General features: G+C 45.3%; 1 protein-coding gene across 1 annotated transcript in view; it reads left to right on the top strand.

Moving 5' to 3' along the window:
• Positions 1-1,104: 1,104 nt before the first annotated feature.
• ASPHD2 (aspartate beta-hydroxylase domain containing 2) overlaps positions 1,105-27,235 on the top strand; it is a 314,591-nt gene continuing 288,460 nt past the window's right edge. Inside the window, exon 1 of the mRNA XM_069619377.1 lies at positions 1,105-1,209. The gene's annotated coding sequence lies outside the window, so the exon portion shown is untranslated. The remainder of the gene's footprint in view (positions 1,210-27,235) is intronic.

Genomic DNA, 27,235 nt, shown 5'->3' with positions numbered 1-27,235 from the left:
CGGGCAGGCAGGCACATAGCGTTAAAACTTAGCCTGTAAATATTCCGCCCCTAATCCATAGAAGAGCATGATGAACGATGCACATGCATTTGAAAAAAATCAGTTTCTCAACAGGTAACCAATGGTGCTGACCAAATGTTGCTACAACCTGCTACTTTCCAGGTGTTTTGGAATATGACTCCCATGATGCCTCACCTTTGTCTATGCTGGCTTGGTCAGATGGTAGTTGAATTCTAATACATCTGGACGCTCAATGTTGCAGATAGTTGCCTTTAGATGACCATTATTTTCTTCAAGAAAAGATCAGGTCGCCACCATGAGCTTGCAAAGCCTGTGTCTAGCTCAATGGCTTGCAATGGAAAATTCTCGCTGAACACGCTTTTCCCATGTTTAGGGATCTTCTTAATGCTGATCAGTTGTGAGCTGTGTGATACATTTAGCAGTTCCAGAAAAATACATTGGGGAACGTCGTGTGTTCAAAAGACGGAAATATCCTATTTTGCTGTATCCTCTTTTACCTTTAAAGTGGATTGGGTAAATTGATTGTGTTAAAAGTAGGGCAAAGAAGATATTACAAAAAAAACGTTAATTATCGGTCTGAAAATCAGGCCTAAGAAACAGTTCTTATTATTAATACTAATAATAATTATTATAATAATATAATAATAGTCAAGTCATGCAGTCGGGCGTAGAACGGTGTCACCCTATTGGCTTTCTCGGCGACATGCTGAATGCATCGCCTGCCTCTTCATTACTGCGTTTATGCTTTGCAGAGACCCACCGTAAACAGAATGAACCAAAACGCTATTCATTTGAACTCAGCATCTGACACTGTGTCTGGGGTGCTGCAGGTGGCGGTGTTCCTGGAGCCCCAGAAGGATGTCGTGTTCGGAGCTTCCTTACAAGTCCAGGCTGCATTTTTCTGCCCGTTGTGGGAGATGCAGTTCTCGCTGCGGTGCTCGAGAAGCGGACGAACCCTCCAGAGACAAGAAGAGCCTTCCAAAAAACGCAGAGGTGTTCTCGGAGGCTTGTAAGCCAATACTTTAACATCCCACCCGCATGAAGAATCCCCGCGGTAAGCAAAACCGCAAGCAAATGTATACTTGAAACTACAACTCCCATGTGCCCCCAGAGCGAAGCAAGGAACCAACGAATGCACCAGACTGAAAGGCTGTTTGAAGGCTCCGAGGAAGAAGATGCAGCACGTTGGTAAGATGATTTTTACTGCAAAATATGCGTTATTTTCCACCTGAGAGCTCTGGAACCAATGTGCCCATATACGAATGCAGAGCAAGCAGGGCGGGTTCAACATTCGCTCACACCCGGGTCCAGGGTGGAGTTTGGCTAATTTATGACTGCTACTATACGTGGAATTGGTGATTTCGTTGCTGCCTCAGTGAAGCCCTGGCTGGCTGCTGTCAGTGATGGGCTGTGCTCTGCTCATCGCGGGGGTCACTAAAGGTCGCGTGGAGACCCCGTGGAGCTGGCAGGCTGCTTTGCCTGGGTTTTTGATGCGGGTGCATCGGCTTTATTTAGTGATTCGGGCAGACAGTGAGTGGGCTTGTCACGATTGTAACAGAGTCTGCGCCAGATAGTGTGCGTTTATTTCAACCGCCGAGTTAATGATTTCACGACCGCTTTCCCCACCAGTGACAGCACTTGTGTTTCACGTGGGTGGCGGGCACTGCCACTGCATGTTGTGGGAAGCTCCGGTGTGACAAACTGCACTCCGAGCATTGCAGCCTTTGCTGAACTCTTAACGCTTTGGCAACTGATGCTGCAAAAATGCAAATGCTAATTGAGGCGGCCTGGGACAATACTGGACCTGAAAGCAGCATCTGCCCCCGTGAAGCACGCGCACTCCCTCCCCCGGAACAGCCAACCTTCGACTGCTCGTTTTGTGGCGAGCATTGTGTGACCACTTTCTTGGGAGCTCTGTCTGTAACCCAGGAAGTTTTGCAATTCAAATGAACCCAGAGGGGGAGTAAATTGCTTTTTGAGCTTCATGCACAGTGACACCTGGTGATAGATTTCAGAACAGTTATAGTGTCTCTCCCTTTTCGGGGGCGGGGAGGCCGGGGGTCAGTGGGCAGGAGGGCGGCTGAAATACCTCTGCTATATCCCATCACCGTAAAATCCAAGATAAGGAGATTCTTGTTTTGTTTTCAAATTCCAGTGCTGCAGTGATTAAGAAGGTAACTATAGATTAATGTTTTTTCTACTGTTAAAATACAATCATAAAGCAGAATAAATAATCCAAAGTTAAATATATATTAACATACTTGCCAACATTCTGTGACCAAAAAAGTGTAGGATTTGTCAAGTTTCAAAAATAATGTTGACATCACAGGAAAATACAAAACATACATTGTTGGCACCACTGGAACATTCTAAAATGCACAACCCTTCAGACAACACAACATGGAAAGATGTACAAATGTTTGAAATGTATACTTCTGAGTGGCAAGTTAACGCCAAACTCAATTACCTAACTTCACAGAAGACACACAGCTGGTAGGCAACGTTTGCTACTGCTCTGTAGCAGGAGCCTGGGAGGAGTACATTCATATTCCTGCAGTGCAAGTTGAATACTGAAAGGTATACTGATTCCCCTCCTCTGTCTGATAGGCAGATGCTGTGTTATGGTGGTACGCTCTGCCACTTGTCTTCACTGGTGGTTCACCAAAAGTCTGTCCCAGCAAGAGTGCAGGGCTCTGCCAGTTGCCTTCACTGGTGGGTCACTTAAAGTCTGTCCTGGTAAGAGTTCGGGGCAGAGTCACGTAGCTGTCCGGTCAATGGAATGATCTGAGCCCATCACTCAATGGTATCACCTACCTGCCCAGTGCACACACAGACACTCTAATTTGTTGCATGCTTTGTCCTAGGTCCAGTCTCAAGCAGCCTGCCTTCGAGACAGATAAATTACCTGCCACTGGAAAAAGCGGTAGGATCTGTCAGCCAAATCTGTAGGCAGTAGGACTGCTTAAAAAGCATTGGCCTACTGCCTAAATCAGTAAGGTTGGCAAGTATGTATTAATTATTAGTTGCCATTATCCATTTGTGCTTGATCACGACTCTGTGAAGGGAACTGAAGTAAAGCGAGGTGGGGCATTACTGCCTAATAATTGACCCCATGCCATGTGTGACATTTCAGCCAACATAACATTGCATGTTGGTCCATACCCATGATGAGAGCATTGACTTACAAGTTCCAGCATGCAAAGGGCTGTTCGCCAAAGTTCCGGACTAGCTGAAGGTGACACACGTGACAAGGGACCCACTTGGCGACTAAGATTTCGTAATCTATCCATGCTTTCAAAATGACGGGAACTTCAGTATCCTGGTGCCACAGTAGACATATATCAAATGTTCATAGTGAAATATCCTCATTATATCAATATTGGGCTTTTATGTAGCTCGTCATGCTGAACGTCCCCACTTCTAGGTGCTGTAATAATAGCTTTTGTTATTACTCACTCAAATCATAGTCTACCTATTGACCTCAAAAGGGTGAAAGGCTGATAAGGCCATTCCTGATTTAGAATTTGCGACTTGCAGGCTGGCCTCATGCAGGGATGAATGTTTATTGAATGAGCTATCTTCCTCATACCTGACCTAGGGTGCAAAATGTCAAGGTGGAAGCTGCTAGCCAGCCATAAAAAGTCACTCTCCACCTCAACTCTGTACATACCGACAGCACATCATGCCTTACTTGGCAAGAGTTCATTCTCACTAGCCAGGGGGTAGTGGCGTGTGCACGTTTTGGACCCTGCCTGTAACCCTGGATAGTGACATACTTTCTCAGTGCTTTAAGTGGGATAAGTCAGCCGGGTGGACAGGTCTCCTAGCGCCTCACATTGGGCGGAGCCAAGGAGTCTCTGGCATGGTCTCCAAATCCCAAGTAGATGAGGAACCCTTAAAAGGCATAGGGCTCATGTAATGAATTAGTGGTATAACATAGGCAAATGAGTTTTCCTACCCGGAATGAGAGGGAGTAAGCAACATCTATGTGCTCAATATAACTATTGTTCAGATCAAAATAGACTAGAATAAATATATTCAATTTCGAAATCAAATAAAAAAATTACTTAATCCAGTCCCGCAGTTCTTTTGAAGGAATTATATGATTCTTATGTATTCATTATATTAATAATTCTTTTGGAAAACATTTTTGATTGTTTCTATTTTATAAAACCTTAACACATATAACGCATATAAAATAAATGGTAAACAGTATTTCCTTTCACTGTATACGAAAATCCCTTAAAACAATAACATCTAAGCACACACATTTAGACAATATTACAATCATTCATTTCTCTTTTTTTTTTTCTCTAACTTATGGGATTTTTAGAAAGTGGCATCTTCCGACCCCACCTTAAGTCATATACACCAATTCGCCCACATTTTTATGAATAAGAACTATGACCTTTACAAGAACTGTGATTTAGTTTCGTTGAATGGCCACCCATTTACCTATTCCAAAACCAATCATTGTAATGACAAGAATTCCATGTAATATGTTGCAAACATCAAAAAAATGCATCCTCTAAAACTTAATTTCCTTTCCCTTAATATTTAGAAAAGAATGACATTCCAAATATCTGTTACCAAGGATGTGCTGCTAAACAAGGCTGATAGTGACAAGTGCTAGTAATGAGTAGCATTGTCATTCCTCATCTTTTGAAATACCAGGAAATCTTATCGGTGTAATCAGCTCTGGGGAACCCAAGTTCAAGAACATTTATGTGAGACTCCCGAGCCCTGGCTGGCCACAGTACACTTAAAGCCCTGTGCTTGGTCTGCATTTTTATGACCCAAACCGTAGTTTCAGTATGCCTTGTTTGCGATAAAGTGGAAAGGGCTTTCCTTCCAGTACCACATAGTTTTGGACCTATGCTGATATTAATATCGGATTTTCAGTTTAGCATGCATCAGTGCTTCAGACTGGTAAGTCTCCCCCGTCGCCCCGTCAACTCCCCCCTTCACTGCAGCCAACCATGTCGCTATCTATCTCTCCTATCCTCTCCAACTGCTTCACTATCTCCTATACTTCTCCTATCACTAAATCTGTCTGTGAGAAACTTAAGAAGGACATACTGGGCTCCAACCCAGGCCTTCCTATTGCAGACACCTATGTCACGACTCCCGCAAGAAAAACTCTCACTGACATCCTCTTCTTCGTTAACGCACCTGACCTATGGACTCGCTACATGGTCGGCTTTCTCTTTCCTATCACCTCTTCTCCCATTAATGGTGGCACTCGTTGGGAGGTTCTCATTGACCTCTTTGCCATTTCCAGAGTCATCATTAATGTTTATCTTTATGAAACCATCATGGTCCAGGGTCCTCAACCCAACCGTATTCTCGACAGGCCCCTCCCTCACCTCTCTCACCGGCCAGGCTACCTTGCCTTGTGTGCCTTCCTCCTCCTCTGCACAGGCTCCCTTGCCTTCTGTGCCTCCCTCTTCCTCTGTACTGGGGCTCCCTGCCTTGCCAAACTTTCTGATTCCCTTGTCGGCATTGACTCCTTCACCATCCTCCACTGTCCCCCAGTATTATCCCCACCAAAAAATCGCTGTATATATGGTCGTCTGCAACGGCCATGGGCGATATTTTTTGGGGGGACAATTTTGGAGGGTTTTGGGAGCAGAGGTTGCGGGGGTGTCCTCCGCTCCTTTAAAAATAATGCGGGGGTTGCAGGGGTGTCCCCCACAGGTTCCATGCCTTAATATCGCCGCAAAAATATGGCGATATTTTTGTATGGCGATATTTTTGCAGGGATATTAACACATGGAACCTATCCCCCTGGCCCTCTTGCCACCCTCGGGGGGTGGAGGGGGAGAGGCACCACCACCATTCCCTGTGCCCCCGAGGAAGACCCTCAAAGACGGCAAGCTGCTCCACATTGCCACTCTCAACACTTGCTCTCCCGACAAACAATAGTCTGACATCTGCAACCTCCTCGAACTCATGGATTTTGATGTGCTTGCCATCACAGAGACATGGTTCAAAGATAGTTCTGTCACAAGCTTTGACACACTCCTTGCTGAAGGCTACAAAATCCTCTCTGTGCCCAGGACAAAGAAGACAGGCAGTGGAGTAGCGCTGATCTTCCCAGAATGGATACCTGTGTCCATCATCCCTACTCAGGCCTACTCCTCCTTGTAGTGCCTAGTTTGCAGACTCTCACTCTCCCAATCTTCTCTCATTTTGGTCACCTTCTATCGCCAACCAGGTCAGTACACTCTCTTCCTCTCGGAATGCGCCGACCTTGCCTCATCCCATCCGTCTGGACTCTTCCAACCCCTCAGGTCCTTTCCGCAACATTTGCGACTCTCTCGCCCTCTCTATCCTACCCTCTGGCTCTACGCACACAGTGGGCAACACCTTGGATGCTCTTATCTCTACTGACATCCCTCTCACTACCTCCTTCTCTTGGACAGACCACTCTGTTCTGTCAACACACCTGAAGCTCTCCTCTTGCAGCAATACATCCAGCACAGCCACTCGGCTTCAAAGTCACCAGACCCATGAAAAAAGTGACAGTGGCTGCCTTTGCCTCCACCCATTCCTTCGGCTCACTCCCACCCTGGCACAGCCCTCGCTAACCTCAATCTCTCTATCTCCAAAACTCTTGACACTCTTGCCCCTGTCATGAGGGTCCGACTGAAGCCTTCCAAAAAGTGCAACTCTTGGTACGACTCCGACCTGGCTCCCCTTAAATGCAAGTGTAGAACAGCTGAGCAGACATGGAATGCGTTGGGCGAACCATCTGACAAACTGGCCTGCTGCCTCCTTCAAAGGCATTATCGACTCTACATCCGTTCCAAGAAAATAGTCTTTATTCAAGCCAGCATCTCCACAGCATCAAATTCCACGGCCAAATTTTTCAAGGTCTGCAAGAAACTGGCCAATCCTGCAGCATCCTCTTCTTCTGTCGCACGCACCCAGGACCTTTGCTCGGCCCTCGCTGCACACTTCACCATAAAAACATCCTTTTCACCCTCTCTTCCACACCACAGCATACACCAACACTGGAGCCTCCCTTGCCCCTCCCTCCACTTACCCTCTCTTCTCTCACCCGTCACACTGGATGAGCTCACCAGACAAGTCTGATCTATGAAGACTTCATCCAAACAGGTGGACCCCTACCCCTCCAAAACCATTGAACACAATATTGACTCCCTCGCCCCAGCCTTGGCTGATCTCTGCAATCTCTCCTTTTCCACTGGAGTTATCCCAACTGCCCTTAAGCACTTCCTTGTGCACCCTTGCTAAACAAAACTCTGCCGACCCCTCCATTCTGGCAAATTACTGCCCTATCTCCATTGCTCCTTTCATGGGCAACCTTCTGAAGAAACTGGCTATCTCTCAGCTGACCCTCCACACTGAATCTATTGGTTATTTCCATGACCATCAGTCTGGCTTTAGAGCATCCAGAGGCACGGAAACTGCTCTTCTGAACACCCGTGAAGACCTGCTCTCAGACCTTGACACTAACGCTCTCTCTGTCCTCATTCTGCTCAACCTCTCCTCTGCCTTCGACACGTTTAACCACAACATCCTGATCGCACGTCTCTGTGACACCCTGGGAATCACAGATTAGGCTCTGGTGTGGTTAATCTCCTTCCTCTCTGACCGTCCATCCCAGGTGGAACTTGGAGCCTTCCACTCGACTATCGCTCTCTGAACCTGTGGCGTTCCCCAGGGATCTAACCTATCCGCCGAGATCAACGCCTACATGGTTGCTCTGGCACGTGTGATTGCCACCTTCACCTCTAAATTCCAGTACTATGCGCATGACACGCACCTATATTTCAGGCTACCCTCAGCCGCCGCCGCCGCCTCCTCCTCGCTCATATCTGACTCTGTCCTCTATGACCCTCTGCATTGTTTACAAGACTTTCTGGGTCCTACCTACCTGCAACGCTGCCTACCTAAATACTGTTCCTCCCGAGCCCTCTGCTCATCTACCTCCAACCTTCTGCGAGTGAGCTGGTTCTCCAAGCAGAGATTTGGAGGGAGATCCTTATCCTCAGCAGGTGCCTCCATCTGGAATAGCCTTGCTGCTGCCCTCCATCTTAAGCCTGATCTTCTTACAGTCCGGAAACTCCTCAAGACCTTCCTCTTTTCCTCTTCCTTCTCTCTCCCTCTACCCTGCTAACATAATTCTCTGCTCTTTCCCTACCTCCTCTTCCTTACAGCTTGCTGACTGGCCGCCTGGTGTACCTCAGAGTCTCAAAGGTCCCTAGCACCCCCGGCAGTCCCCTTTCGCACTTGCCTCAGGGCCCTACACCCCACCCACTCTTACTGCACTTGGGAAATTACCCACTGGCTCTCTCTGCACTTTCCCCAGTCTCCACCAACCAGGTGTACTTGGTGCTCCCCCTCTCTGTGACCGTATATGTGCACTTACACGATCTGTACGTACCGTGCCTGAAGATCGTCTGTCTGTTTTCCCTTGTCATCACCCCTTAATTGCACTGGTAAAAGTGCAGAATCGCAGCCGTCAGGCCTATTTGCTGTATCTCATATTGTTAAGTGTATTTTTACGCACTTACTCTGTCCTGTGCAGACTATTATCGTTTCAGAATTTCATGGGCTCTGAGCGACTGTTGTATTTTTTTCCCATGCTCCCGCCCTCCTTGAGCGCCCTCCTTGAGCGCTTTGAAACACTTGCCTGTGTATAGGCGCTTTATAAATAAAACCAAATATAGGATATTGAATTTTCAAACTTGTTAACTATCTACTGACCAGTTCCCTGTGATGCCATCTTGTCAGAATGCGGTGTGGCCAGCTTTGAAGGCTATGGGTTTGGAATCCGTATTACATAGAAATCAACTAATCCATACCAGCTAGTGTTGCTTGATGTGTGTTTGTGTGATATACACCTCTGCCCGAAAGAATTGTATTTCTTAGCTTGCAGGAGGAAGTTCACAAGCAACATGCATGTGCGAGGGGGTGAAAAGTGGCCAAAACATGACAGTGACATCAGCCAGTGTCCACTTTATGTCCTTCAAATCACTTTATCTTGATTGGCAAACGTGGCTTTGGTTACAAGCACAGCTCGTACAATGTGCTATGGAACCAGATCTGCAGTTTACGAAGATTTATCAAAAAGTACATGTGCTAAATGTGTACCTTGTCAAACATTTTAGAATGCTTTCAGGGCTCAAAATGTGTACTCCCCACTAGTCCTCAGCTAGTGATAATTGACTCGTGGTAAGAAATGGTGTGCTAAGTGCATGTATATCATTGCGGTGTCAAGCGACCTTTTATGGCTGGCTATTAGCTTGCAACATGTAACTTGTATCCCTGTTTTTAGAAGCCATCAAATGATCGGGTAGGTTCATAAGCTGTTGCCATGAAAAGCCCGAGCATTGTGCATGATTCACAAAGTACATTTGTGCATGTGAAGACTGGGGCCAGGTGCTGCATTGTCTTCCATGAGCTCTAGTAGCAAATTGCACCTGGGGAGGCGTGGCATGAGGAGTGGCAAGCATAACTCGTAGCTAATCGCTGAGTTCAGAAATGTGCTTGCCCTACCTCCTAGATGGCCCTGCGCATTGTTTGAACAAGTGCAGGGGAACGCGCATGGCAACCAAACGGCTCATTTCAGACCTACCCTGTAGTGCATGTCAAGGTGAACATTTGAACCACCCTGTTCTGGGCTCTAAGGCCTGTTTCCTGGACTTCCCTCTCAACATCCGCATATGGGCAGTGAAAGGAACATGCATATATCAGGCACAGCGATATGCTTCGATCTACATGGCTCCTCTGAGACAGTGCCTACATATGTGGCGTGAGCGGCCCTGGTATTACATATGCTCATATGGTTGTTCTATGCATCAGTTACAGCTGGGTCTTCCAACAACATGCAGCTCACCATTGTGAATTGGGGGACCAGCTTGTATTTTATTGGGCTGCTTGCAGAATATGATGCTTACTGTGTGCCGCACATCAGCTGACAAGCACATTATTGGAATATACCCCTGCAGGGGTCGAAATTGGTATTTGTTGACCAGGAGCAAAAAGCAGCTCCTGGGTATTGGGCATCACCTGTGTAGGAGCTACCTTTGGAGAACCAGGAGTCAGCCTATGGAAGTAATATGCTTTAACTGCCCCTTAAGTGTGTCCTTTATTCTCCTGTAAACCCATTCCCAAACAAGATCAAATATCTTTGTGCGTCTTGTACCACTTACCTGAGGGGTCAAGTGCAGCTCCTGGCAGCTGTTGGTGTCAAACTTGGCTAGCTCCTGTCAGTTCCAAACCCTGTCCTTGCATGTTTTTAGTATCAGATGAAAGAACAAAAAAACATAGAATGGGAGTGGATATTTTCCTGAGCTAGGTAAACTGAGCCTTTTGAGTTGGACCCTTAAAGATGTGTCTCAGTCTGGTTATTACACTGCCCCCAGTTGCTTAACCTATAACCGTCATGAACAAACGTGGTCCAGACCATAACTTCCTTTTTGGTCCTTTATTTTTATTTGTTCATTTCATAAGGGCCACCACTCTTTTGCATTTGCAAATAACTTGCATTCCATTGCATAAACATGCACATGTGTTTCTCACCGATTTAGCGCTTCCTCAGGGATATTCATTCCTGTCTATTCTAAATCGCTGGCTTGGTTCCATAGTTTCATTTGAAAATATCCTCTATTGGGAAATTTGAAAAGGGAAACCATGGAACCAGGGGAGTGTTTTTTCAGTTTCATCAGATTAGCTGTTATAGGAAAGGTGAGAACTGTTCAGGACCGTACAATGATTGGTGCCCAGATCAAAAGTTACAGTTTTCCATAAAATTATATAATACTAGCCACGTAATGTTTAAATGTAGAGAGAGTAAATGTAGAGAAATGGTCATCAACCTACATTCTGTACATGGACAGACACGTAAACAGTGACCAGCTGTACTTTCTTCAACAATTAAGCATTGACACATGTTGCGCCCTTTAATGATGGGGCTCAAGAGAATGTCTTGCGAAAAATTCACTGGAATTATTTTGCTGAAGTGATTTCTTAGTTGACCGGAGAAGCCAACAAACACATGATTACAGCACATTCTCCATCTTATCGGTACTCCAAAGAGACACCTGTTTGCATGTTTACAAAACAAAACAATGTTTACGCCTTAAATAAAATGTACTCTTTGTTCATGATCCATAAAGGGGTCATGTTAAGGACACCTGCACTCCGGTTTCAGTTTTTATTGTAAACTGGGCAGTACACATTCTTCAGAGTGACCAACTGAGCAAATTTAACATTGGCTAGAAAGCCAAGATGAATGTGATCCCTATGTCATGGTGATATGTTGCTTATTTGCAGGGCTCAAATTGAGGGTCCATACACTTCTTTCAGAGGGTGGACTCAGTCCCCCCCCCCGAGCTAAAATGCGTAACCCTGAATGTCCTCTTTGAATGTATGAATTAAAGCTGACCTCATGGATCGAACCGCAGGCCAGAGGCTTCCCCACTGCACTATATAACCTGATGAAAAATAATAAACTAAATGTGAAATGTCCCATTTCGGTACTACAAATATTTCCAGGGAAAACATTTGTATTGGTTCATGGAGTTTAAAACATGCACACCTTTTAACGTTTTCAAAAACACTATTAGAAGAAAATATCCTCTCTTGGTTTTGTGTGTGTGTGTTGATTTTATGAAAGGCAAATGCCATTCGTCCTGTGCAATTTGGGTGGTTATGCAAAGCCAATTTAATGAAATGTGCATATTTCACCTTGATATGCTCATTTTTGGTGACCTCACACCCCATTGAATTTGTTGATGAGTCCCCCCACTTTCATTTTTAGGACTTGACCCCCTGCTTATTTTATTGGAGTTCTCAAGTTTAATCATGCCATGCATGAGTAGGTTATCCAGTCCTGTGCTTTTTCCTTTGTATTCACGGACTAGTAGCCCGGGATTTATAATGGACATATCTGACTTAACCGTCAACATCAAACTCGTAGCAAGTTCAATAATCGTATCTTCTCTTTTTTCACAAATGTTTTTTTGCCATTTGTATAACGTGCTACCGTTTGTGTCAAGACCACACAATACTTACATGGTTACCCCCATTCCTTCCAGCATTTGAACATTTGAAAGTGTAGCTTTTTTGTGTCATCATGCAGTAATTCCCAATAGGAATGCATTCGGGAAAAGATCATGATTTCTTTTTTTTCTCAAAGTGATAAAACAAGAAAAATAATTATAGATCATCCAGCTGTGGAATATCTAGATGGTGCTGGCAGCTGGGCAATAAGGTGAGGACCTACTAGAGAAGTTCATATATTGAATCTGAATGGAGCCTCCGCTGTCCTCGTCCTGCCATAGATGAAGAGTAAAGACCGTTCACAAGAACACTCCTCCAGCAGAGGAATTCTCTGGCCTGAACCATGGAAGAACCAGTCACATTTCAGACAGTCTCATCGTTCATTCTTTTTGGGTTAAATAGTTCCTATCAGCCAACTAAGAGATCAGGGTATCTAGCAACAATGTTGCTGTGAAAATGGTCAAGACGCTTCCCTAAAAATGCACCCTCCGACAAACACACACTTTCTCCAAATATTCTCAGATTGGAGGTAATAATATATAATGATACCCCTCCTAAAATATTTAGGGTAAGAATTTTAAGGGTCAGGAAAAAAAAAAGTTGCATACCTGGTGACTTTTTCACAGCAACATTATCACATGGAACCGAGACCAACGAGTTAGTAAATACAATTTGACAACATCCAAATGAACACAGTTTAATCCCCTCCCGATATCTTTTCAAACTCTGCAAGGTCCCTACTCGCCCCTTATTTAATTGTCATCTGTCTTTTCTGTTTCTAACCAAACATGATAGAGTACTCTCACCACCACTGAGAGCACATAAAATGCCCTGGTTTTTCATTGGAGTTCAAAGGGTCTCATTCACAAGAACTATGTTTCCCACATTTTTGAATGGAGAATTGAGCAAGGTCCTGGCCACTGGATGGACATCCCCGGCACCCCCCGGCTCATTCTCTACACCTTGTGAATGGTTATCTGGGGGTGCCCTCCCTCTTAGAAGGTATTGCTTGTATTTTTAGCTTTCAATATTGGAACTGTCCATCCTAAGGAAGGACTGTTGAGGTATATGGTTCACAAATTGCCCGATATCAGCTGTGAGTAGCTGGTCCAGTCCCAGGCAGATTTTTCTATGCACTCTTTTTATCCTGCCTATGTAATGGGAAAAGCAAAACTCCAACTACCGAACGTAAAGACTAAAACCAGGACTGTGTAATCTTCACATGTCTGACAGGGGACAGGTACAGGGCTCCGAGACAATTGACACGGTCTGCCAGCCCAACAGAAGGTGCATAACCTTTTACAGACAGTGAGCTCAAGTTTGTCATAATGCATTACTGCTTGGCTCCCTGGCATCATGACACCGTGTTTCTAGTCCTGGGCCTTCTCTTTACTACAAACCATTGGTTTCAGGCACTTAAGATCAAGTTTGCTCAATTAAAGTTAATTAGAACTACAACTACCACAATGCATTATTTGTTAAAAATGAAAGCCCAAGACAAGAAAAGTGTTTTTCTTGTGACGTGAAATTATAGTCACCAACTCCTCAGTGAGATTTAAAAAAAACCACTGTATTTTGATCTCGTTATTCCGAGCAAAAGTGTAGAACATCAGGTCTTAGACAAAGAAAAGGCATCAGAATATATAAAAAAAAAATTACAAAGCAGAGCAGTATGTAACTCTTGAGCTCTTTTAGATGCACCTCGTGAGCTAACTTGGGAGCTCTTTTTCAAGGCGCCTGAAATAAATATCAAGCGTCTGTGGTTCACAAATCTGAAACAGCTCAGCGACCCCTAGTGGTTATTACAACTTTAATCGGTGTGCTGCTTCTTTTGGGGGCATGGAAGCTGTCCACGTAGGTTGCAAGTGACATTGCGAAAAGTCTAGATCACATCTATCGGTCCAAACGCTTTAGATGTTAATGTGTGTATGCGGTAACCAAGAGGAGCGCATACCCGTGTGTGCGCCTCTCTTCTACGCGTGTTAAATAAGGGTTAGAAGCGCTCATCTGATCGACTAGGATCATGGTTGCAATCATTAGAATGATGGGATTGAATCGGTTGAGCCCCATAGAACTGACCCACGCGCGAAGGATGTAAAGTGAGCCGCAACATGTGTGATGCCGCATTTGGGAATCAAATCTGTTTGATCCAGTTTGAAACAAGGGAACCTATTCGTCCTCGTATCACTTCTAATCTGAATAAAGACCTACAATCAGAAGAGAATCACATTAATACTAAAGGATTGAGGTGAAAACGGTCAAAGCTGCCCATATGTCATGGTGTCTTTAGTCGTTGTGTACTCTCCGTTAAAGTCACTCGAACCAGGGTTCACATCTTTCAGGTCATTTCGAATCGCTACTCCCATTGGTCCCAATCAGTCAAGCCGATTTGAACCTCTGTTTGCCAGTAACGTTGAAGGGATGTACTGGGTACACATGTCAAGTTGCAAGCAAAGAGCCAAGCATAAAAAGTGACTTGCCCCTCAATTCTCCAAATGTGGATCCTATGATATGATAGATCAGGGGTTATCCCGGATACCTCACAGTTTGTTTACTTTTTCAGAAAAGTAGATTTTCCACACCGTTTTATGTTTGGTGATAAGTGCACATTTTTAATCATCAAGTTGTTTGTTGTGTGGGCTCATGGTCCCAGTTAAGGTCAGCCGACACGTATTTCGACCTTGTGGGTCTTTATCAAGGCTAGTGGTGATGGTTTCTTGCCCCATATGGGGTCCTAATATGATGTTCGCGGTCAGTCCTGTGGGCGACATCTGGGCTCCTCATAGGCCCTGATAGTCAGTCTTGTGGTGTCAATACATCCTTGGTCCGTTGGCCGGACGAGGAAGAGAAACTGAGGTATCCGGGATAACCCCTGATCATACAACAAAGGAGGTGCGGGCTTCACTTCAAAATACATACTGTGACCTTGCACTAAACAATAAGGACACCATAACAATTAACAGAGCTTAGCAAGGACGGTTCCAATCCTAGAGCCCCAACACAAATTTTTCTATGATATGATAGGTTATTTATAATGCGCTTAATACCCAGAGGTTTCTAAGCGCGGGCCGGGGATCGAACCTGTGGTGCTCCATGACGTCTTGCTTCCAAGGCGAGCACGTTGCCCCTAAGATATCCTCCCGAGACTGTCACCGAGTCGTCAGTTACCACTCGCCATAACTAGTGATGAGGCTAATTTTGAGGCCTTTGGCTTTGCTCGCACAACCTCACACAGAATAAAAAGTTGTTCTTTGTTGTGGCGTTTAGAAATGTTTGCTTCAACCTATTGAGTCGAGTTAAAAATTGGAGTACTATTTTGGAGATATTCCAACTCCTAATAATATAGAATCTGCTGCATCCGGTATTCCCCCGAAATTTTGCTCGAGATAAATGTATCAAGAGTAACAGGTGATTGATAAAAGACAGTGGTATTCAAAATGTCACCTGTTTTATGGTCACTGCCAGGCTCCCAATAAGGTGCAGGGCACAGTGTTCCCTATTGGGGTTCATGCGTCTGTCAATAGATGCAAAATGCTTTGTTGTTGTGCTGAGTGTAGGTGACCTTTACGGCTTCTCTCGTGTCTAAATTGCTATAATTAGGACCGTGTGAGCTATTTAAGGCAGAATTGGATTCCTCTATGTGACAGATTTTAACATCCATGCCCTGCTTTCGAAGCTTGTGATTTAACCAACATGTGAATAGTAATATCTTCAAGGTACGCGTTTCGCTAGTTTAACAGCTAGCACGTCAATGAAGCATCATTAGCCTGCACCAACGGGCTGTGTGGTGCGATAGGCGACTGTCCAAAGTTAATAGTCCAGACCCAAAGGTGACGGCCTCCAATGAGGGCAAAGATCCCCTGGCACATAGTTGTGCCAGTTGGTGCAGGTGTTAATGCCATTAGAGCCTGTGTGGCTGTAACGATTAAAGCGGCACCTGGGGCTCCCAATGACTGGGCTTGTGGCCTTCCTGTCGGTGTACGCAGTTCATTACTGTATATCCAACATGGCCGGGAGGGTCAGAAAAGTAAAGGCCTCTACCAAATCCGATGGCCATATTGGGTGCGCAATGCAGGGAAGTTGTATGTATATGGATCGTTATATGTTTATTCTTTTAGGATGTCTGTGTAGTTGCGAGCCGCCAAGAATGTGCACAGGCAAGTTTACCGTGCAACCCGGCTAAGATTCTGCTGGTGCAGAAAGGAAACCTCTCCAGGCAGTCATTGGTCCCCATTGAGGTGACTTATGTGGCAGCCATATCCTAGTCTTGAGCCTGTCTGAAGCAGTATGTATGCGTCTCTGTTCCTATCATGTGAATGTTAGGGTGAGTGTTGTGATACATTCAACGAGTATCAAACCCAGTGTTCATTATGCACTTAGTGATTTCAAGCATATCACCCTTTTATTAGACGCATATTTGACATAAAAAGATCTGTGGTCATCATGTTCCCAAAGTGCTCTTTAATTTCATGCAAAGCAGGCTGGAATCCTCAATGGTGCTTTTTGTGAATTTCCCCTTTCTCTTAGGAGTATTGCAAAAGAGGACAATAACATTGTACCAAACTGTCCATCTTGGAATGATAACCTTTTATCAGAAAATATGCTTATTCTATGTTTAGTTGGGTGCCTCACATTAAGAGATGTGTAACATTCTTAGTATGACTAACATGTATGCTGGAAGTGATAATTTCAACATTGCAAACGGTTTCTTTTTAAGATGTACAATGTTACTACAATTAAATAATGTCATTTTCTTTCATAACTGTTTTTGCAAAAAACACAGCCCACCCTTCAGGATATTGTTTTTCCCCTTTGTTTGCTGACCTCTGGCTCTTGCAAATGCGCACCTGCGAACCCTTCTCTCACCTATGTAGAAAGCGACAGAGACTTAGCGTGAGGCAAAGAGAGACTGAGCTACTGGGAGAGAAAGAGTGTTCAGAGTGATGGCATGTGTGAGGGAGAACGATCGATCCAGAGAGGGAGCTAGATCGCCATATGATACACTGGGTTCAGGCAGTATATTTGTAGTGCTATTGAGGTCAGCAGAGGAGGATTAGCGGTACAGTTCATCCAGGATGCCATTTCCTCTGGGTCAGTGTTCAAAAAAAGCCCTCCCACCCAAAACAAAGAATTACAGCAATATTTTCCATTTCCTATGCTGCAAGATCAGCTGCAAAGCCTTGTGGTGTTTCGACCGAGCAGATAGCACAAAGAGAGAGCCGCTTTGTATGCAGGCTTTAACAGGTGGTAAAAGCCTGCATTGCAAGCTTGCTAACTGGCTGGAGAGTGGGAAACATCCTGTGATTTCTGTTAATGAACACACTGTAGCCTCAACATTCCTGCCAACAAGGACTGCTGAAAGTGGACAGCACAGGCAGCAGGGCCAATGGGTGGAACCAGACAATGATATTCTTTGAAAGCCATTCAGTCCCATTTATCACATTTATTACATGTCCAAAATGCAATAACCAGCATTGCATGAATGGCAATGACTTCATAGAGAACATGTTACGTCATTAGCTACATTCTTGAGCGTGGGGGAGTGGCAGTGGCCACATCTGCCCCCACGCCCTGGGAATGGGCCTGAGGGAAATGGAAATCCCTGTAAACCGACCAGACCCCCAGTTCTGTTCCCCCTTGCACCGATCGGTGTGATCTGCTTAATAAGCGCCTGTCATGACACCTCACCGTTCAGTGCCGAACCTTGGCCCATAAAATAAACCAGCAAGAAATCTCCTGTACAGTGACCCCAATTGTTGAGTCCATAACTCAATTCAATAGAGTGTGCCCCAAATGTGCCACAAAATACTGTTTCTCCCTGCAAATCAAACACCATGTTCACCACCAATCTATAGGGTGGGGAGGATCCATTCTCTGGGCTGCCTTTTTGGCTACACAGGTCTCGGGCAGAGGCAAAAGAGAGGCAGAGCGCCTGTTGCCTACTCTCATTACACCTGCATCCCACTGTCCAAGACCCATAATCCTTGTGCTTCTGGTGCCGAGCGGCGGTGCTCGAGAATGTTGTCATCACGCCGCTAGGCGCCCAAATGACTCCCCTTTATTATTAGGGTATTATTATTATTATTATTATTATTATTATTGTTAGGGTATTTGAGTGCTGACCTAGTTTCGGGAAGCAACAGAGCACTTTACAATCATAGAGGGAAGAACACAGTGAGGGAAGCAGAGAACAAAGGAACAGAATTCTAACATAAGGCTGAGGGTGGGCAATTGGAAGCAAGGGATCTACAGGACACCAGGGGGAGAGAGAGTGGGGAGCAGATCACTGATTCTCAGGTAGGGTGGGGAGTGCAAGCTGTGTGGACCTAATTAAGAAGGAGCCATTCCATGAAGAGGAAAGTTTTGAGCTCTTTGTTGAATTGTAGAAGTGATGGGGCAAGTCTGATGTTGACAGGGAGGAGGTTCCAAAGTCGTGGAGCATAGACAGAGAAGGACTGTCTTCTGGTTCTTTTCCCTCCTGCACCGTCGTAATTCAAGTGTGCACATGTCCTTACTTCTGGTGGATCCAAGGTCTCCAGAGGTGTTGATTTTCTCAGTGAGGTAGTTTGGGGACATCAGGATGAGAGCCTTGTAGATGATACAACAGGATTTGAAGATAATACAGGCTTGCAATGGGAGCCAGTGCAGTTCGATGAGGATCGGGGTGATGTGGTCAAATTTGCAAGAGTCCTTTAATGAGTCTTGCTGCAGCATGCAGGACACATTTCAGGGGTGCCAGGGTAGCCACCGGAAGGCCTTCCAAAAGGGCATTGCCACCATCCAGGTGGAAGAGGACCAAAGCTTAGACAGTGGATCTGAAGTTGTTTTCTGGGATGAAGGTCTTGATTTTCCGCAGGAGAGAAGGTTAGGACCAAGCCGGTTGTGTTTTCCTTGCTATGTGTTATTTGAACTTGAGGTGTCTGTCGATGTTGAACCCAAGCAACTTGGCTGCAGTGACCAGCTGGTGTGTGAATCTCTCAAAGTTCATTGTAGAGAGCCAGGTCTGGATGTCAGGGTGTTCGGTGTTGTTGATCATCAATAGGAATTCAGTTTTTGAGGCGTTGAGCTTGAGGTAAGCACTGGACATCCAGTACTTGATCAATGTGAGACAGGCCACGAGTCTGTAGATGTTTTCGATGGAGGATATCTTGAGGTAGATCTGCGTGTCCTCTGCGTATTGGTGAATGTGGATGTTGTGTGTAGCAAGGAGGGTTCAGAGTGGTTCCATCTAAAGATTGAAGATCACGCGGACACAATCGATCCTTGTGGGATTCCACAGGTGATGAGTAGAGTTGGTGAGCTGGAAGAATCCATTTGTATGGACTGTTGGCGATTTGCAAGGTCGGATTCGAACAAGCTGAGGACAATCTTGCTAATCGCCATCCAATGATGCAGATTGTCGTGAGTGTCTGGTGGTCTACTGTGTCAAATGCAACTGAGAGGTCAAGAAGAACTAGGAGGCAAGGATGGCCATCGCCGCCCTCCTCTGTGCGACTTGCTCATTAGCCCACCTCTACGCCTCCCAAGCATGATGCCAGGGCTTGCTGTGCAAATGAAAACATAGTGTCCAAGGTATGGTGACGTGTGCATTCACTTCCAGTAATAACATTCGAGGCATTAGGGGTTTTGGGATGTCACTTCTGCTACCCCAAAAATTGTGATGCCTTTGCACCACTTCACCAGACCCCAGTGCAAATCCCCAATGTTTGTAACACTTTTTAGAACACTCTATGTAATATGAGGTCATTTTTTTGGACAGAGCCCCATGTTTTCACTAATTAGCATCAGACTACTTCTCGAACAAGGTTTATATAGTTTTTCAGCAGTTTGGAAATCGGGCCTGAAACTTGTTAAGTACGTATGACAGACATGAATCACAATACACCAATACGTTTTCTACTCCCATCCAGGGTTGGACAATTTTGTCTCATTCTCAATAAATCTGTCCCCTGGATGAATTAAGCCGTTTGCATTATTTAAGCAGCGACTAGTTTTATCCATTTTTTAAAGGCATGGCAGGAAAGCACATTTCTATAAAAGAAGAACGTCTCGACCAAGTTATGAGGAAAGGAAATGAGGCGCCGCCATTAAAACCCTAGCTTCTACGTGCCGGTTAAGTACACAAGGTAACAGAGCAGGTGAGCAACTGAAGGGACTCCAGCTGGTGCAGTGGCCAGTGCAGTCCACCTGCGTAGAGTGCTTTACGTCACGTTGGCTGTCAGAAAAGGCTGCTCGTGCGCACGCATGAGCCAGGGTAGCTCAATCTGTTCTCCAAACTGTTTTTGACCTTTCTGTTCAGAAGTTTGTTTTATGACACTCGCCTGCTATGTATGGGAAACACAATTGAAATCCCAGTGTGTAACCCTCCTAGACCTAGAGTGAGTTATTCTTTAAAATGTATTCCAAAATTGATTTAGTCCATCATCCTTTAACTCTTCGTATGAAAATGCATTGCCAGTTTTTGTGAAGCATCGCAATCCTCGTCTTACATGTTTTGGCAGCCGCCTATTCTTCAAATGCTCTGTAGAATGCTGTGTGGACAACACGAATACCTATTAGTACCCGGCGAGGGACAATCTGATTGTTTCAAACGATCTGATTGACCCTCACTGGGTCCTTACCTGCCCAACAAGGCTCCTCTCACCGCTGCAGCCCCGGGATCCTTGCGCAAGTGCCCACAATGAAAAGGGAGAAGGGACTACATGTAGTCCCTTCTCCCTCCTTTCCATGGTGGCCATTTTTTATTTGTTTTGATTTTTGTTTTCTTTTTTCAGTGGCTGGCATAGAAAGGGAGGAGGGACTACATCCAGTCCCTTCTCTGCGTTTTTGTTTTTTTTCATCAGTTGCAAAACGCCAAAGGTATCTTGCAACTGAAAAAAAGACGATTAGTAATTTGATCTTATGGGCCAAAGTACTAATAGCAATAAGCCCCCTAGCAGGGGGGCATTACTGTTTCAGGTAATGCCCCGGAGCCTGTGTTAAGGCCCTGGCTTCACTCTGGCGCTGGGGCATTACCTGAAGCTCAGGGCTTATTGCTTAATTAACGAAGTGTCATTGTCAAACTGTAAATGCATGCCTTACTATAATATTGTAAAATCTATCAATTTTGTGCTGTGTTAACCTGCAACGTTCCAACCTCAGAATTCAAACATGTGGTCTCACTTACATTTCTGATGTGAAAAACTGAAGATGGTTTGGATGGCTCCCCAGAGCAGTGCCGATGTTTGTGAGTTGTTCAAAACCTTCCACCCATTACTTTTCGGTTTTGCATTTGTCTACCTCAGTGGGATGGATGTGTGCAGACCTGGGTCTGAAGCTTGCTGTGCTTCTCTACCCAAGCTATACTTCACTGATGACGCCCAATGAAGCTGAAACATGTCAGGGTTTGCTTGTAGTCTCTGCATAAGGGATGTCACCTAGCAGTTCAGGCTAGACTGTCCTTTTTTAAGGAGGGTGAAGCCTGAATTACATACATACTTCCCCCTTCTGCAATGGCACAGCCGGCTGAAAAACAAAGGCTTGGAGGGTTGCCACCAACAATATCAGTGGCTGGGATTTATTCAATGCCTTCCTTCCGTTCATCACTCTTCTGTTTAACATTTTTCTTTATCATTTCAAACTTCGGTGTCACTTTTTAAGGTCGTTGAGATGTAAACAAAATTAGGCAATGCAGTAGTTCTTTTTCTGTGCTTTTACCCATGTCTCTGGTTCTTTCCTCAAATATTCAGGCAGGCAAGGTAAATGTTATGATGTGTCATTGTCAAACTGTAAATGTTCTAGTTCTAAGGTGTCACCTTTTGTGTTGCTCAAGGAGCGGGATCTGGTTTCAAGTTGTCCCAGTTGGCTTGGTATGGCCGCTTCTGTGTTGGTTGATCGTGAGGAAGTCATGAAGGTGATCAGAGAGGGGCAGAAGCATTATAGGAGGTCTTTGATGAAGACAGGAAGTCTAAGGTGCTGGATTGGAAAGTAGATCTCGATCCAAGTTGAGACTCAAATGTCAAGAGAGCACGTTTCTGGGCCCCATAAGGATTTCTGCTGTGAGGAGTGAGGTGGTTATTGGGGAAGTGTGGTTGAAGGGCAGATTGGCACCTTCTCAGGCGTTGGGGGTGGGGGGCTGTTGCCAAAGTGGAGGAGGAAGCTGGTGATCCTGTGGTAGACAGCGAGGCAAGTACAAGTGGTCTGGGGACGAGTGAGGCATTGGCCAGGTCTAGTGGAAGGGGGGAGAGGGGGTCTGCTTTGCTTAAGGATTATGTGCGTGAACGTTAGTGGTGCCTTGAACGCTGTGCATGGGGGTTGTCGGCTTATATTCCTCTGTAGAAGGAAATTTGTTTTCTTTAGTTTTGTGTTTTCTTCTTTCTCTTTTGTATTCATAAGTGGGGAAATATGTTATGATGTCTGCATGTTCTAGTTCTAATGTACGTGTGTTCCATTTCTATTGGTTTTTGTATGTTCGCAGTGTGAGCAGGGTTCTAGTCAGTTGGAGCCCACTGCTTGCTTCGTGTGACGCCCCTAGCAAAAAAGAAATCCACTTTTTGGATTGTTTCTGTCTTTTTTTCAAGCCTCAGATTTTTTTAACCTTTATTTAGGATGTATTTTGGATTTTTTCCAAGCAAGGATTTATTTGTCTTTGGTTGGAGGATTTATTTGGGATTTTTAGTGACTTGTTTCTCAGTAAAAACAATCCCGTAACACTAACTGCCAGGAACACATTTTTACTGGATTCATTTTGGATTTTTTTTTTTACAACCAAGGATTGTTTGTTCTTCAACAGGAGGATTTATTTTGAGACTTGAACCTACCTTCACAGCTTCTCAAGAGGGAAAGCTCCCTGCAGGATGTCTCTTTTCCACGAACCTAATTACTGAGAGCATCACTGCTGGTCTCATGTCTGCTGTTAGAACTCGCTAATGACACCCAATGAGGCAGAAACATGTCTTGGACTGCTTGTGGTTTTATGCAGAAGGGATGTTACCGAGCAGTTCGGCTGGATGTCCCCTTTTGGGGTGGGAGCTTTTTTGCCTTTTGTGCTGGCTTGGCTTGCTGAAAAACAATGGCTTTGAGGGTTGCACGCAGCCAGCCCAGTGGCAGAAACCTTACTTCCGTTCTGTTAAACATAAATAGTGCATTGCCCAAAAACAATTGTACTCATCTTGAAGACAAAAAGAATTTAAAACAGGATATAGATAACACAAACAATGTCCATGTTTCAAAAGCCTAAAAAATATAATTTTTTAATTCTAAACAAATGTTCCAATCATTAAACTTGTTCATTTCAAAGGGGTAACATGGTCTCACAGTGCATATCCAGTACATTTCTCCCTTCCAGAGTTGCACTTCTCAATCTTTACGTCACAGATGTACTGGAACATATTCAAGTGCTTGGCATCTTTATTGGCTGGCAGTATATGTATCCCTTCCATGAAAAGTCTGCTGCTACTGCATCACGTGCAAAGGGGTTTAGCAGATAGAATACATGACAAGCTCTGGTCTGTCTCTTGGGTTTATGTATAGCTGTGCTTCATTCTGGAAGCCCGCGAAACCAGTCCAAGTCCACTCTTAGGGGGCTAGTATGATTTAGTGCCGGGTGTTAAGGCAATGATAAATGACTACCGTGCTATGTTATGTTCTTCGTCTATAGGTACATTTATGCCATTTCCATTCCCCTTTGGTAACTGTATGTGTGTGTAAATGGGGCATGTTCAAAGGGCTGGGCCACATCTGTCGTTATGTTTACTGGTTGTTGCATATACTGCAAGGTGAACACAAGTAGCACGATGAATTGGTTAGTGGGAGCAAAGGTTCGTTTTTTGGTCCCATAGACGTGGCTGCCTATTATGCAGACAGTAGTGACGTTCAAGAAGACTTAGACTACGTGTTTACGGCTGCTAGATTTGGCTCTCGGTGCATTCTGGGAGGAGGAGTTCAGTTTCCAGGATTATTGTCGTTCTCTCAGGGAATTTCAGCACAGTATCCCAGAAAGCGGGGTTCTCACGATGAGAAGTTCTTCCACTGCACTCTTGGTGTCCAAGCGTCAAGCATTTTCACTGGAAGGGCTTCTCTGAGCTGGGTCTGGAAGTTTGGATGCATTATCCCAGCATCGGGTGCTTTCACAACAAGAGATTCTTTCGGTTTGTACTAGGAATGTGCTCTCTGTATCCCAGCAGGCAGGGCTTTTCACAGGGGTTTCTCTGTGTATCACCTTTCCAAGCTATTTCGGGCCCTGTTTCCCAACCCCCATATGCAGCTTTATTCCTTCTCCAGTGTTTGCCTTTCCTCCCTTCTCTCTCTCTGTTTGGCTTCGGTCGCTTCTCTGCAGGCTTCACTCTTACCCCCGTATTCTCTCCCTCTGGCATGTACTGTCTCGCTCTTATTATGAAGGATGCGCTTCAGGTCACAGTGCATCAGCTTTCAACACTTTGGCCCTCGCCAGAAGTTGGGCGATGCGGTAAAAAGTGGTGGTTATAGCATTACCACTGCATTACCGCACAGACCATTGACGAGTTTGGGGGAAAGTTGGAGGACTTTCCCACCCACTTTCAGTGCAATTACCATGGCGCAGTTACCGCTGAGGTAATTCCGCAGAAAAAGCCCCATTGAGTCCTATGGACTAAAAAAAACAAAATGCCACTTGTAACATTAATTGCTTTGGGCAGTATTCCAGCAAATGTACTGCTAGGATACCTGCCAGGATACCTCCTAACTGCTGATGAGGCCCTTTGTGTGGCAATAGATCTCTTGGCTCTAAACTACCATCTGTCGCTAGCCATCGGTATTTGTTGCGGCAGGGAGTATGCTTTTGCATCCTCTTCCTCCACCTCCGCCAGGTCAGTGTCAGACATCATGTAGTCCCCTGTGTGTCAGCCTGGTTCTTTTCTTCTTCCTGGCTCAGCAGCCAGAAAGGGGTGTTCAATTTTCTCCTCTCCTTGCTGATTCTCGCTCCTCCAGTACGCCACACAGATCCTCCATAGGCAGTTCTGGTCAATGGACCGGCTATTGCCGGGTCAGAGATCTGGCATCAGATGTCTCCCCGGATCTCGGACCCAGCCTGCCGCAGCCATGACAAGTCTTTACCTAACCCCCAGCTTCACTGAGGGAAGCTGGGGGCAGGGGCGTAGGAGACACATAAAATCTGGGGGGGACAGGGGAAACCTTGGTGACTTTGCATGGTAAAATGACTCAATCCATCAGGCCAGGATAGCAGCCGGACAGTCCATGTTGTGCGCCCTGCTGTGTGCTGGCCTACTGCTATATGGGTTGTTAGGTGTGTCTCCATTCCATTACACAGTTACCGGGTTCAGGAAGTTGTCTCAGGCCTCTCCCTGCCTGTAGAAGCCGCGATTCCCTAGGGAATGTTTTGGCGGGCGGTGCCCACTCCCTGACGGCAGATGGAGCATGTAAAATATGGCCCTGTGTGTTGCGTGCGTGTGAATGGGCTGGGAACTAACGCCACAAAATGCTTGCCATTGCTTCTTTCCAAGGGTGTCCAAGTACTGTCCAAGTGGTTGTGTTAGCCCAAAAAGAACCACAAGTGGTTTTAATGAACCCGTATGTTGTAGCACTTATATTCAAATCCTCGCTTGACATCAGATCTGTAACTTCCCTTCCTCTCAACTCCTGTGAGCACCTATCCATTAAAATTCAAACCACTCCTAAAAACACCATTTCCCTGTATCTAATATACAGACCTCCTGGTCCCATAGGTTCCTTTGAGGAAGATATAACCTCCCTCATAGCGGAAAAATCTAAACCTTTATCTCAAAACATCATCCTAGGTGACTTTAACTTAGGTTACAACGATCCTCACGACTCGCCAGCATCCTCCATTGCCAATGCCCTTTGCGAGCAGAACTACATTCAATTTAACTCCCTACACACACATCAGAAAGGCAGAACCCTGGACTGGCTCGCTGCCCACAACTGCAACATTATCTGCAACGACCCCCCCAACCACTCATTTGGACCGATCACCTGCTACGTTCATTCGACATCAGCACCAATAACCCACTCCACATACAGTGCCCACCTGCACCAGCATGTCTGACGAGAAATAAGCGGAATATCACTGCTGAAGCCCTTATCCCACTGGTTCTACCCACCCTAAACATGATACCGAATTCATCGGACCCTAACTTGTTAGTAGACATCTACAATAACGCCATGACCAAAGCTATCGACCTTGTTGCCCCTCTCAAACTACGCAAAGGTAAACCCAAAGCTCACCTCAATGCCTGGTACACACCTGAACTTAAAATATTAAGAAATAAAAAGTCCAAATTGGAAGCCCTCTGGAAAATGAACCCTACAGAGGAACACAAAACCAATCTTACCAATGCATCCTCCCATTACAAAAAGGAAATAATTCGCAAAAAAAAGGAAACTTACAACACAAGAATAAGTAATGCTAGTTCCAGTACCAAAGAATTATTCTCCATCCTGAAAGAGTTAGAAAATCCTAATCCACCCACGGACACATCCGTGAAGGACCAACGCTGGTGCACTAGCATCCAAGATGCCCTGGCGAATAAAATCACTGGACTCCAAACTAAAATTGAAAATAAAAGACTACAATTGTCCAACAGTAGCCCCACACCTAGCCCCCCTAACCTTAGCCTAACCATTACACCTAATGCTAACCATGGCTTCACCTTCAAAAAAGTAACCGTATTAGAAGTGCAAAAAATCATAACCTCCCTGTTAGGGAGAATTCTCTGTTTAGGCTGAATTTCCTAACCTAGTGAGTCCCCCAGCAGCTTTGCTGGATTTCTGGAGTTTGTTTTTTCCATCCTGCCAAGAGTGAGACTCTTTTCTCCCACTCTTGGACATGTATGTGTGTATAATTCCTTTGAAATGTCAATGTGTTCGATGGGCTATGGGGTCTTTTACTCCATAGGGTCTCAAAATGTTTTTCTATGTGTGTTACACCGCACCTTACGTGCCGTAACACGGGGGCACCCTAGCGGGTCCCCCACCATAGACTCCATACCCGGGGACTGACTACTGTCTCCCCGGGCATGTAAAGTCACCATTGGCTTTACTAGACCTAAATTTACTAACAGAACTAGTACCAACCATCTTATTGTGGACGTACTAGTAGGGGTAATTCGATTACTCCTGGATCTGTTACTCGAGGGGGCACTGTCCCGTCCCCCCTCGTCGAGTTTTGGCTGGTGGCAGTGGA

The sequence above is a fragment of the Ambystoma mexicanum genome, chromosome 10 (genome assembly GCF_040938575.1).
Source record: "Ambystoma mexicanum isolate Mex_15411 chromosome 10, UKY_AmexF1_1, whole genome shotgun sequence".
NCBI classification, from domain to species: Eukaryota; Metazoa; Chordata; class Amphibia; order Caudata; family Ambystomatidae; genus Ambystoma; species Ambystoma mexicanum.
This window is presented reverse-complemented; position numbering and strand designations above follow the sequence as displayed.